Raw genomic sequence first — 11,609 nt, 5'->3', positions numbered from 1 at the left:
TGTTAAATTTTCATTTTAAGTTTTGTTAAAAGCAACACCAAACCTCTAAATATTCAAAGTTTGAGAAATTGAGAAAAGTAAATTTATACCAGCTAGAAACGGTTTTCTGCCTTATTAAGCACAGTCACTGTAATTTACCAGTCAAAAAGCCATCGTAGAGATCATAAGCATAGAAATGTAGCATTTTCTTGGATTATGATCTCATTAGAATATATTCAAAAAGACTTTTATCTCATATCTAAAAATACATATTTCCGTGTATCTGAATATATTTTTGAAGGGAAAAAATATCAAAATTCTTTCTACACGGCATTAGCATTTCTGTATTTATAAATACTCTGCATTCAATTGAATTTCAAGATAATTTCCAGCACAGTTTTTTCCTATGAAATCTGGATGGTACTCATGATTAGATAAGGTTTCATTATCATCTTTGTTTATTCCTGATTGACCTTTTAACTGTAAGAACAAAAATGTGTGGAAAACAAGTTCAAAATCTGAGGAGGATAATGAAAATAAAAGTAAAACACCAATTAACATCAGCAATGTCACAATCACCTTCTTAACTTCTCTGTGCTCATCCTTTTTTATATAGCTTCAAAAAACATAACTTGATAACTAGAAAGAATTGAATGAAAACATATTTTAGATCTCAATTCCATTTAAAATATTTTGTATTTTTTGAGTAGAAATATTTCAATATATTTTTCAGTAAACTAAGAAATATGCAACTATACATTTTGAAAGAAAATTCACTCCAATGTTATTTTTCAGTGTCTAAAATAAAGATTTTTATTTATAAAATTATTTTCAAAAACATTCTTCTTTTTATAAATCAGGTATCCATATTATGCTTGAAAGTTCATGTTGAATATAAACATCTGAATTATAATATTTAATAGTTCTAACATTAGACTATCTTTTTTATTCAAGTTTCTTTACATCAGTCACTTCATCTTGGTTTAAAAATTAATAAAAGTGCTTATTTTTTTGAATGTTAAAAATAAGAAAATAACAGAGTATAGAATTAGTAATTTGTACTATACATACTTTGTCAACCTAAGATTTATTACTTTTTTATAATTTTAAAAAGTAAATGAATTAATTCCTCACTCTGTTAGTAAATATAAAGATACTTTAGGATGGTTTTAGAAGTTTTTTTTTTAAAAAAATAAATGCTATATAAACATTTCATAAAATTTAATTCCTAAATATCTCAGAAATTCTCATTTAAGGATATTTTCTATCACTAGTTTCTAATTGAAGAGCTTGATTATTATTTTAGTACTGATTTTAACTGACATGTAAATCGCCCTTGAGCATTTGGAAATTTCTTTAATACTATGCAATTTCATTTTTAGTAACAGTTTATGATTAGAAGTTCAAAGATGACTTTTCTTCATTCATTAGAATAGAGATTTAAAAAGAATTTAAATTATTTATGTCAGACAATACAGACCAACTGAGATTTTGGTCAAGGGCTCAATGAGCATGACAAGGTGGGACAAATGCTGTTAAGCATGATACTAGGAAGTACTAGTCAAGTATTGCGTCAAAGAAATAATGGCAACACTAGTTTAAGTAATGTCAGCCTCGACTTTTGTCTGGAGTAGTACCTGAAGGTGCTGATGCTGCTGTGTCTGCACGAAAGTTGTGTGGTGATATTAACACAACTCAATTTCTTCTCCTAAAGCCTGTATCTGGCACACGGTCGCCTCTGATGTGCAATTCATCTTAATCGCATTGTGCAGGCTTGGCTTATGCCTTCTTGCCAGGGTAACATATTTTGTGAACCTTACCATTTTCTACAGTTGATATAAGATCCAAGTATCAAGTTCAATGACTGCTTTTTGATTTGTGCTTACGTGGGAGCACAATTTTCAAGTGAGGTTTTTTTTGTGTTTTGTTTTTTTTGGTGGAAAGGAGATATGAAACTTTTGAATACATGTAATAAGTTATATAGGGAAATATATTTTGAGATAGGCAATGAATTACAAGGAAAGCCTTATATTTAGAAACCAATTTCTCACACAGAAAAATGCCTCACTGAGCAAATCTATGAATGAGAGTCTCGTGGGTTCTATTTACCGCCTCACATTCCATTTCAGGGCACTGTCTATGCAAATCAAGAAAAACACTGTGCAGTAAGTAGAAGAAATCTACGCACAATTTACAGAGTCTTCAGTAGAAAATGTTGTTTGTTTTTCCAAAAAAAAAGGAAGAGGAGAGGGAAAATGGGAAAAGTCTGACACATGTTACTATTTTTCATTCATATATGATGTAAAATTTTATCAGAAATGCTGAAACATCTATGGATATTAAAATGAGAGTTATAGAGAGTTTTAATGGAATAGGAGTTTACTCAATTATTTAACATGATAAACTGAATTTGTGCGTGTGTATTAAAGTTTAATGGAAATCTGTAGATGGTAAACAATAAAGCAATTATGTTTAGCTAATTTGTACTAAAATGGGCATAATTCTTAGCTAAATAAATATAATTCTTATTTTATAAAGAAAAAAATTAAGGTAATACATTCAGAATAAATTGCAGATTGGCCTTGTTGAATATGTCCAAATATTTATGAACAATTAATCATAGAGGTTGAAGACTATTTGGAAAAAATAAATGTGAACTGAATTTTTAAAACTATCTTCATTGTTTTAAACACATTCATTGCCTTAATTGTTAGTTAAATAAAAGCACTAAGTAAAGAATTATGTAAACTAAGTTAATCATGAGAATATAATTCTTAATTATTTAAAACTGTTTGAAAGTTTTTAACTAGATATCACCTTATCCATTACTGATTATCCCAGCAATATGTGCCTGGCCATGAAAGCACTAACAATCTAGAAGAGAAAAAAAAAGCCAGAAATTTTCTTTCCATCACTTTGCTCTTTATTACATACTTCCTAATTTTTCAAATCTAGTCTTTCTTCAAATCTACACTTTAGTGAGAAAAGTGTCATCATCGTTCAGCAGAATTTATAGAAACCAGGGTAGGGAGCAAATATTTGACTCATACAAATTTGCTTTTAAAATTAAGTGACTGATGCCACATTCTTTTTTAGTAAAAATAAATTACAGTGTAGCTTCATCATTTTATTGTTGAAAGAATTAAAATTAAGGGATGTAAAAAAATAAATCTTATGTGCTACAGATTACATAGAGAAAATTAATGTCTCAGGCATAGTATCCACACTTTCAAACTGGAAACAAATTTTCAAATAATTTCCCCAATCTGATCTCTATAAATGATACTGAATAATGGAGAAGATTTTCTCATTAATAGACAATTTGAAAAATGAATAATGATAAGTACTAAAAATGGGATAATGGAAGAAAAATTTCTATATCTTCTGTCTCTCTTGAATTCTAAAGCAAATGTAACATCAATAAGAGGTATTAAAAAACAGTTCCCAATATTATTTTACAGTTAACATATACTTAATTGATCAAACAGTAAAGGACCGATATTCACTAAAAATGTCTCATTTCAACGTCAGCTTAACTATAGTAAAACAAGTATTAATATTAAACTGACCTAAGTTTGCATTGTAGCAACTTCATTTACTGAGTGACCTTATACACACTATCTAACACCTTCCTGGGTGACCTAAATTGATCTTAAAGTGAGATTTCAGCACTTTATATAAATGCCAATAGCAATTAGAAATAATAATTAAATAAGAATATTTAATTTTCAAAAGTGTAATAAACTGTTGTATATATGTCAGACTCTACAGAAATGGGCATTTAGCAGGTACTAAAAAATATTAGTTCCTTTCTTTGTAAATATAAAACATTTAAAATCCAAGTATCTGAAACATGCCAAATGGTGATTATTTCTTGCTCACTAAAATAAAATATACTTTTCTGTTACATTGGCTACTGAGCAATTTAAATTTCTTGACACATCGCTGCCTATAGCATTCCTGTTAAACCCCTTTAAAGATCACAACTTGTAATAATACAGTTAACAGTAATTTCTAGGCCCATATAGGACAGCCACACTAGGCTACTGGCCTTATATGAAGAAAATCAAGAGTTAGGCAGTATGATACACATTAAAACGGAAAAAGCTCAGAAACACAAATATGTGAATAGAGTAAAATTTTCATTTGTAATAGCAGTTTGAATCTCAAAAATATTTCATGGAGATACATGAAGTTATCACTTCTGAAAAGTATCCTTCCAGATTAATGCCAAACAGGCTTATCTTGACTGTGATAGGAGAGAAAACACAACCAACATTTAATCCTATAGAAGAAGCTCAATTTTCCTCTCATAAATAGAGGTCCCTCCCCCTTTGCAAACAACAACAACAACAACAACAACAAACCAAAAAAAAAAAAAAACACGTATATGCATTAAGCAAAACTGGTTTGGTATTGTGGTCACTATGGACATGACCAAACATAATTTATCAATTATTCAAAAGTTACTGAAAAAACTCTCATAGGAGATAACTTTTCTGTAACATGTCTAAAAATCTACAGGCTGATAATTTAAAGCAGCTTGGACATAGAGACAAGAGAAAAAAATAAGGTGTTTCGTTTTGTTATCTTTTACTTCAAGAAGCAAACTACTCATGCTCTTCTGATTGGGAGCAGAGGATATTTAGGATTTATGTTCTGGTAAAAGATGCAAAATGATAATGGGATACATTACAGAAACTGTTCTGCACAGTAAAGCTGACAAAGATGAATTACAAGTAAGTTGGAGAGAAGAGACACGCTAATGTTTCAGTAAACACAGTTTTAGGCACTCCAGCATAGTGAGCATTGGCTAGGGAACAATTAAATGATTAAGGAGAAATATATTGATTAATAAAATATTTGTTATTATCATTATAAAAAAGAAAGTAAAAAAATCATTGCTCCAAATAGGAAAAGGTAAACTAAAACAAAAGATTCACTTAGACAAAACAGAAAATGTATATTTCATAGATAAAAGATTGGCTGTAATCCTATACTAAAAAAGGAGAAATCATCAAAAATTTATAAGTTTAACACAGAGAATGAAATTCTATCTGCTCCTTTCCATGTCTTCCTTGCTCTATGTTCTCATCTTGAGAGCCATGAGAATATAAATATAGTTTCCTTATCTTATACAAGACATGCTAAACATAAAAAAAGCACAAAGTAATTTTTAGAATCATAAAAGTCCACTCAGAGGAAAGGAAAATCAAATAAACGAATAGACTTAGGATATATATTCCCATTTGGCTCAGATTGTTCCGTGTATCCTTTTTTCCCAGGGACCTGTCCATGGTTCTGAACTTTCGAGCATCAATTTGGTAAATGGTCCTTTTCTATACCCTTTGAATCCATCTTGTCCTCTTTACTTGAACTATCAGTCACAGAAGTTATTTAAGGAAAAAAATAATAATAATGTTATCTGACTTAATTATAACTTAGGTAGGTTGTATGTTCAGGTCCACAGCAAAGGTGATTTTAACTTCTCCTTACACAAATTTCTTACCCAGACAAGAAACTTATCTTGTTTCTCACCACTTAGTCTATATTGTCTAAGTTGAGTTAAAAGCATAGAAAACCCAACATTTACAATGGATTAGGTAAGAGATTGATCTTTAGTTATATCCCCAACAAACCAAAAAGGATGTTTTCTTAATAAAGAAAATAAGAGCTACATAAACCACCTTAACATTTTCCAGTCCTCAGAACCTATAGAGAAATCAATATCTTTTCTGCTTCTAAAAATCATTGCAGGAGGATTTAAAATAAAAGAGACATATGCAACATATGTTTGAATTAGAAAAAGAAAAAAAATATTTATCAAAGAGCAGGAAACAAATCTATTAAATACCAAAGGAATACTCACTTTTAACTTTTAGCTCTGTCCTTAATGATAGGCAGAGAAAAACAGGAAATAGGACTGTATACCATTTCCAAACATACTACAGATTTTTCTGACTCTGACCTTTGCCAGTGTAGTTTTCTTGAACTGGGATGCTTTTCCTATGTTGTTTTGCTTATTGAAATTGTATACATTCCCTAACTCCTAGTTTGTATACCCTTTCACCTACTAAAACATCCTTGACACCTCCTAATATCATTTATATTCCATGTTTTACACTTGCATAAGATTTTGCTTATATAACTTTGGACATGTATCTATAAGATAATCGCTTAAGTTACATGTCTGTCTTTCTACCAAAGATCTAAGTTCCTTAAGGACAAGAACCATATCTTAAAACCAGTATGTCATAGTAACTAAGCAAGACTAATTTTAGAAAAAAATGTAAAGAATCTGAAGTTTGAAATAGTAGCTTATAGTATAGGAGAAATAGAGATGAGTTAGGTTCCTTTGTTCAAGACCCAGATACTCCATACAATATAAAATAAGCAAACCTCATTAAATTTCTTGTTTAATTGTGGTAAAATAAACACAGCATAAAATGTACTATTTTAACCATTCTTAAATTCAGTGTAAGTATAATTCAGTGGCATTAAGTACATTCGCAATGTTGTATTTCCATCACTACTATTTCCAGAACATTTTTTATCTTCCCGAATGGAAACTGTGTATCCATTAAACAATTACTCCCCATCCCTCCTACCCCCTTCACCTGGTAACCTCCTCTCTACTTTATGTCTCAAAGAATTTGCCAATTCTATGCACTTTATTTAATTAAAATCATACAATATGTGTCCTTTTGTGTCTGGCTCATTTTACTTACATAATGTATTTAAAAATTCCATCTGTGTTATAGCATGTATAAAAATTTAATTTCACTTTATGGCTGAATAATATTCCATTGTATATTGGTTTATCAAGTCATCTGCTTATAGACACTTGGGCTTTTTCTACCTTTTTTTAAATGAAAAATGCTACTATGAACATTGGTATACAAACATCTGTTCAAGTCTTTGCTTTTAATTCTAAAACACCTAAGAGTAGAACTGCTTGGTTACGTGATTATTCTATGTTTAACTTTTTGACGAACCACCAAACTCACTGGCTTTTATGGTGATGAAATGAGAAAGAGCTTTCTAAATACTAATAAAATCCACTAAGTACTAATAAAGTCTACTTCTTAATTCTAAGCACTAATAAAATAAGAAGAAATCTCTATTCTTATTATTTTAGTTGCTGGATTCAGTTCTTTCTTCTGGCCACTCAGTATCTACCAACCCACACTTTATCCCATGCACACTCACTCTCCTTAAAACAAAGTTTTAATAATCCCAATTACTTGATAATTTGATAAATTAACAGCGTATGACTTTCAGAGAATAAATTTTTGGACCATCCAAGAAAAAAACATTATTAAGAGCCTCCTTGAAAAAAATGAGTTAATGTGAAAAGCAAAACAAAAAAGCAAACAAAAATCCTAAGACTGAAAAGTTCCACAGTATTTGAAAGGTATGAAAGGGGTAAGTGGGCTATTAAGACCCTACCCAATGCATATTTGTACGTTAGTCTCTTTCCTGATACATAATAGCTTTTGTCCCTCTTGATAAGTTTTGTAAAGATAGCTTATATAAAAACAATAATACCAGGTAATATTAATATTTTAGAACTTATTAAGTGTATTTTAAGCACTTTACATGTATTAATACGTTTAAATCTTAAGGCGAGGAAGCTAAGACACTGAGAGTTTAAATAAATTAGTCAAAGCCACCCGACCAATAAGCAATGGCACTATCATTGAAACCCAAGAAATAATGCTACAAGAACTGTGGTAAGCAGTACTTGATACACTATACCAATTTTCAGCCATCAGTTTGCCTGAACTTTTGATTTCAGACCTACATGCCTTAAGTGCTGGGACTCATCCATTTGCAGTACTGAGTCATAAATTCACTTACTTCAACAAATATTTCTCAAATGCCTATCATAGACCAGATGATGAAGAATAAAGAACACAGGATGAGGAGTTCATAGGTGAAGAGGGCAGAACTCATAAAGAAATAATTATAATTCCATAAGAAAAAATTATAAACTAAGAAATAAAGTAAACCAGTGTATACATTATTTATTTATTGAAGTAAATTGATTTTCTACATATGTAACAAGAAAATTGAAATTTGAGAAATGGAAATAGTTTCAGCAAAGAATTCCAGCTTAACAAAAATGATGTCTTGATAAATTATATAATCACATTTTAGCCTGTATCATTCAGATATTTCCAACACTCTTTTAATTCTGTATGTGATTTCAGAAATAAAATGTTGCATATGCTATAAAATTAGCAACGGGGTCAGATGCTCAGTTCTTGTCAATATAAAAATGTTTACAGCAATATGTTTGTGAACATACAAGATTGATTGCTGCAAACAGTAGTTATTCATCAAAACTATCATCCTTCATTTAACTGCAAAAAAATGAGTTGACTATAAAATGTCTTTTATTAACCATTCAAATTCTAAAAATCTCTATATTCATCACTTCAAAAATTGGAGTATGTAAGAGTTGAATAAAACTGAAAAATAAGTTTTTAGTGATATAAAACTATTTTAATAATTCTTAACAAAAAAGGAATGATTCATAATGTATGTACCCATTTTGACAAAAGTGAAAATGTTCTATATAGTTGATTGTAGCAGAGGATATAGTGTTCTTTTTTCTTACCAAATCCCATGCATTCCTCCTTTTTTTGTTTTATGTAAGACAATTTCCCTTCCTTTCAGCTTCATCTATGCTAAACTAATTTATCATATGCCTGTAATAGTTTCCGAAGTGTTTCAATCCCATGGGAGTGTTATCACTGAGGCAAAGAGAACAGCAAAGAACACCTGCAGTGGGCCCCATACAGCTTCCCTATGGGATCAGAGGAGACTGTAGGCATCCTTCAGCTCAAGCTAACTGATGAATACAGTCAACATGACAGCTGGACAACTTACCTGATTTATTTTATTTTGATGTTTAAAATACTCTACTAAATGTTATATGATTTAAATATTAAAGACTAGTTTCTAATTTTACTCAGTATGTTGACGGAACAATTATTCTTTAGCAATATCAAAATTTTGATTCTTAATCCTGATTACTTCTCACAGAAAAAGATGTTGAAGAAATTTGCTTGAACGTATTCAAACTGATTGATGTGTTGTAACAAAATCACGGGGAAGGGGATTAACAAAGAACTATAATTCCAGAGGGCACAACATGAGATGTACAGCAACTTATCAAATTGCTATCCAAACTGGCTGGTGATAAAGCAAAATAACCAATGTCCACCACTTCTGGGACAAATGAGTGTAAACATCAGATTGCAGTTTTCGAGCTGCTGTATAGTGGAATAGAGAAGAAACGGGAATGGTATTGAAAGTCAGAGAATCTGGTTTAGCCAATTTTGGGTGGTATCAAGTAAATTAATCCCATTAAGCATCAATTTCCTCATCTGTGAAGTGAGACTAGAAATAAAAATACTCGTCAAACTTTCCTCCTAGGGTTGTGCTGAACCTCAAGGAAGAATGCCTGAGAAACTATTTTTCATAAAATATAAAGTATACCATGTCAAAGTATAGAAAAAAGCCCTTTTTTTTTCCCCTGTGGGAAACTAATTTGATCCTATGGAAAATGAACTAGCAACTCCAGACTCATCAGCACCAATCTAATCAAAGTAAGCTAAGTGGTGGAGGACACCCACATTTCAAAATAGAATTTCAAGCACATGAAACAGAGTAACATGTTTGCAATGTTAAATGAGGTGTTTCATAATTAATTTTAATGGCAGAGGTTTTATGCCTATACATTCCCTGGCATTTTATGTTCTATAGTACCAATACTAAATTTAAAATAACACAATAAAAGAGAACCAGCACTCCGTGTGGAGAATGGTAAGGGCAAAACTGAAATATCTCCACATTGATTATTTGGAACAGCGCTAGGCACGGCCCAGACCTAAGGCAGTTGGCAACCAGGCTATGACGGGCATATGCCTCACTAAAGGGAAGGTTTGACACCAGTTCTTTAAGGTGCTCTTGACACCTGACGGTTCTACCTGGAGCAGCTAAAACTTTGTGGTGTTCAGCCCTACTGAGCCATTGCACTACCTAGAGGATTTGTTGCTGTTTCTCACAGAGTATTTCAAAAACAAATACACAGATAGTCTCAAATGAAAAAGGAAATAGATTTTGTGATTAATGTAGTTCACTTTAATGACTTGTAAAGGAGTGGTAGTGACTTAAATAAATGATAAGTCATCTTAAAATCTTTATTCATTATAAGTTCATTTCAAAACACTTATTACTTGCTACCAGATATATGATGCATTTTCAATTAAGATAAATTGATGATTTTGCGGTCTAGAAAAGGCCTTGTCATCATTTTGCAACTCTATTGAGTGAGAGAAATTATAAAATATTTTGTCATTTATTTTGTACTTCACATAGACAAATTATCTATGGTTTCTTCTAAAATTTGGTAATACTTGATGTTTTCAGATTGGTAACTCAATTGAAGTTTTAAATGCCATTCTTTTTAAATTTATATATAATATTTTGCTATATTTCAATAAAAATTTTACTTAAACTACATATGTTTATTTGGTGTCGATTAATTACCAGGCACTATTCTCGGAACTAGACATAGAACAGTGAAGAAAAAGGTCTCCTCAGTGGTTTAATGACATTATAAAGAATTTAGGTCCTTTCCTCTTCCTGTCCTGCAATCCACAGCATGACCTCTGAGTGACCAGAAACTGCCATCCATTTTAATCTTTATAAAAATCTTTTGAAGTAGTGTATAACACATTTAAAATTTTGAGGTGGAAAATTGAAAATAGAGAGATTTGAAGTAAAAAGCCCTAATCATATTCACTCTCCAAGAATAATTATTGAGTGTATAAAATGTACAATAGCATTCAGCTATAAAAAATACAATTACATTCATAAAGACTATACAACTTAACTGGGTAGATGAAACATATGTATGGAAAATATAAATAATACTTCAAAGCAAATTATAAATAGTAGTATTAATAGTTAAAGGAATTGAAAATAGAATAGGTACAGAACTCAGGCCTTCTGAAGACTAATCTAATGTTTTAATCACCATACCAATGGAATCCAGGAAAAATGAATATATTAGCCTTGCTAAATACCAAAAATCATTCTTAAATACAATAGAAGTCACAAATAAAGTGATGCATCTTTGTAAAATATTCATATAAATTCTGTATCATGAGAATGTACATAGGGAACCTCTTTAACAAGACTAAGTTTGAAAAGAAAATTTGGGGGACAAGAAGTTATATATTTAATATTTAAGTGGGAATACAAAAAATGATTTATATAGGATATTTCTTATATTTACTTTCTTAACGAGCAATAATCTTTTCATGGTTGATAAAGAACAGAGCTAGATACCTTTCTCTCGGCTGCCAGTAAGAAAACCAAATTCCACTGATATTTATGTTGACATATGCTATGGGTCACTTAATAATGTTAATGTGATTTTTGAGAGATAGGTGGCAGTTAATTTAAAATCTAGACAGTGCCCCTTTGCCTCATTTTCAAATGTTCTTTTAACAAAGGAATCTTGCAGATTATGCTAACAAACGGAGACATCTAAATATCTAATATTTCAAACATTAAGGAATATTTAACAGCTAAAATTGAATAAACTTTCTGAA

At 30.6% G+C, this 11,609-nt stretch overlaps 1 protein-coding gene across 1 annotated transcript in view; it reads right to left on the bottom strand.

The window, feature by feature from the left end:
• The window catches only part of GPC6 (glypican 6), a 982,218-nt gene that overhangs the window by 616,161 nt on the left and 354,448 nt on the right, over nt 1–11,609 (bottom strand). The gene's annotated exons all lie outside the window — the stretch shown is intronic.

This window comes from Pteropus alecto, unplaced genomic scaffold (genome assembly GCF_000325575.1).
Source record: "Pteropus alecto unplaced genomic scaffold, ASM32557v1 scaffold72, whole genome shotgun sequence".
Lineage (NCBI taxonomy): Eukaryota > Metazoa > Chordata > Mammalia > Chiroptera > Pteropodidae > Pteropus > Pteropus alecto.
Note: the sequence above shows the minus strand (reverse complement) of the source record. Positions and strands in the feature narration are given on the sequence as shown.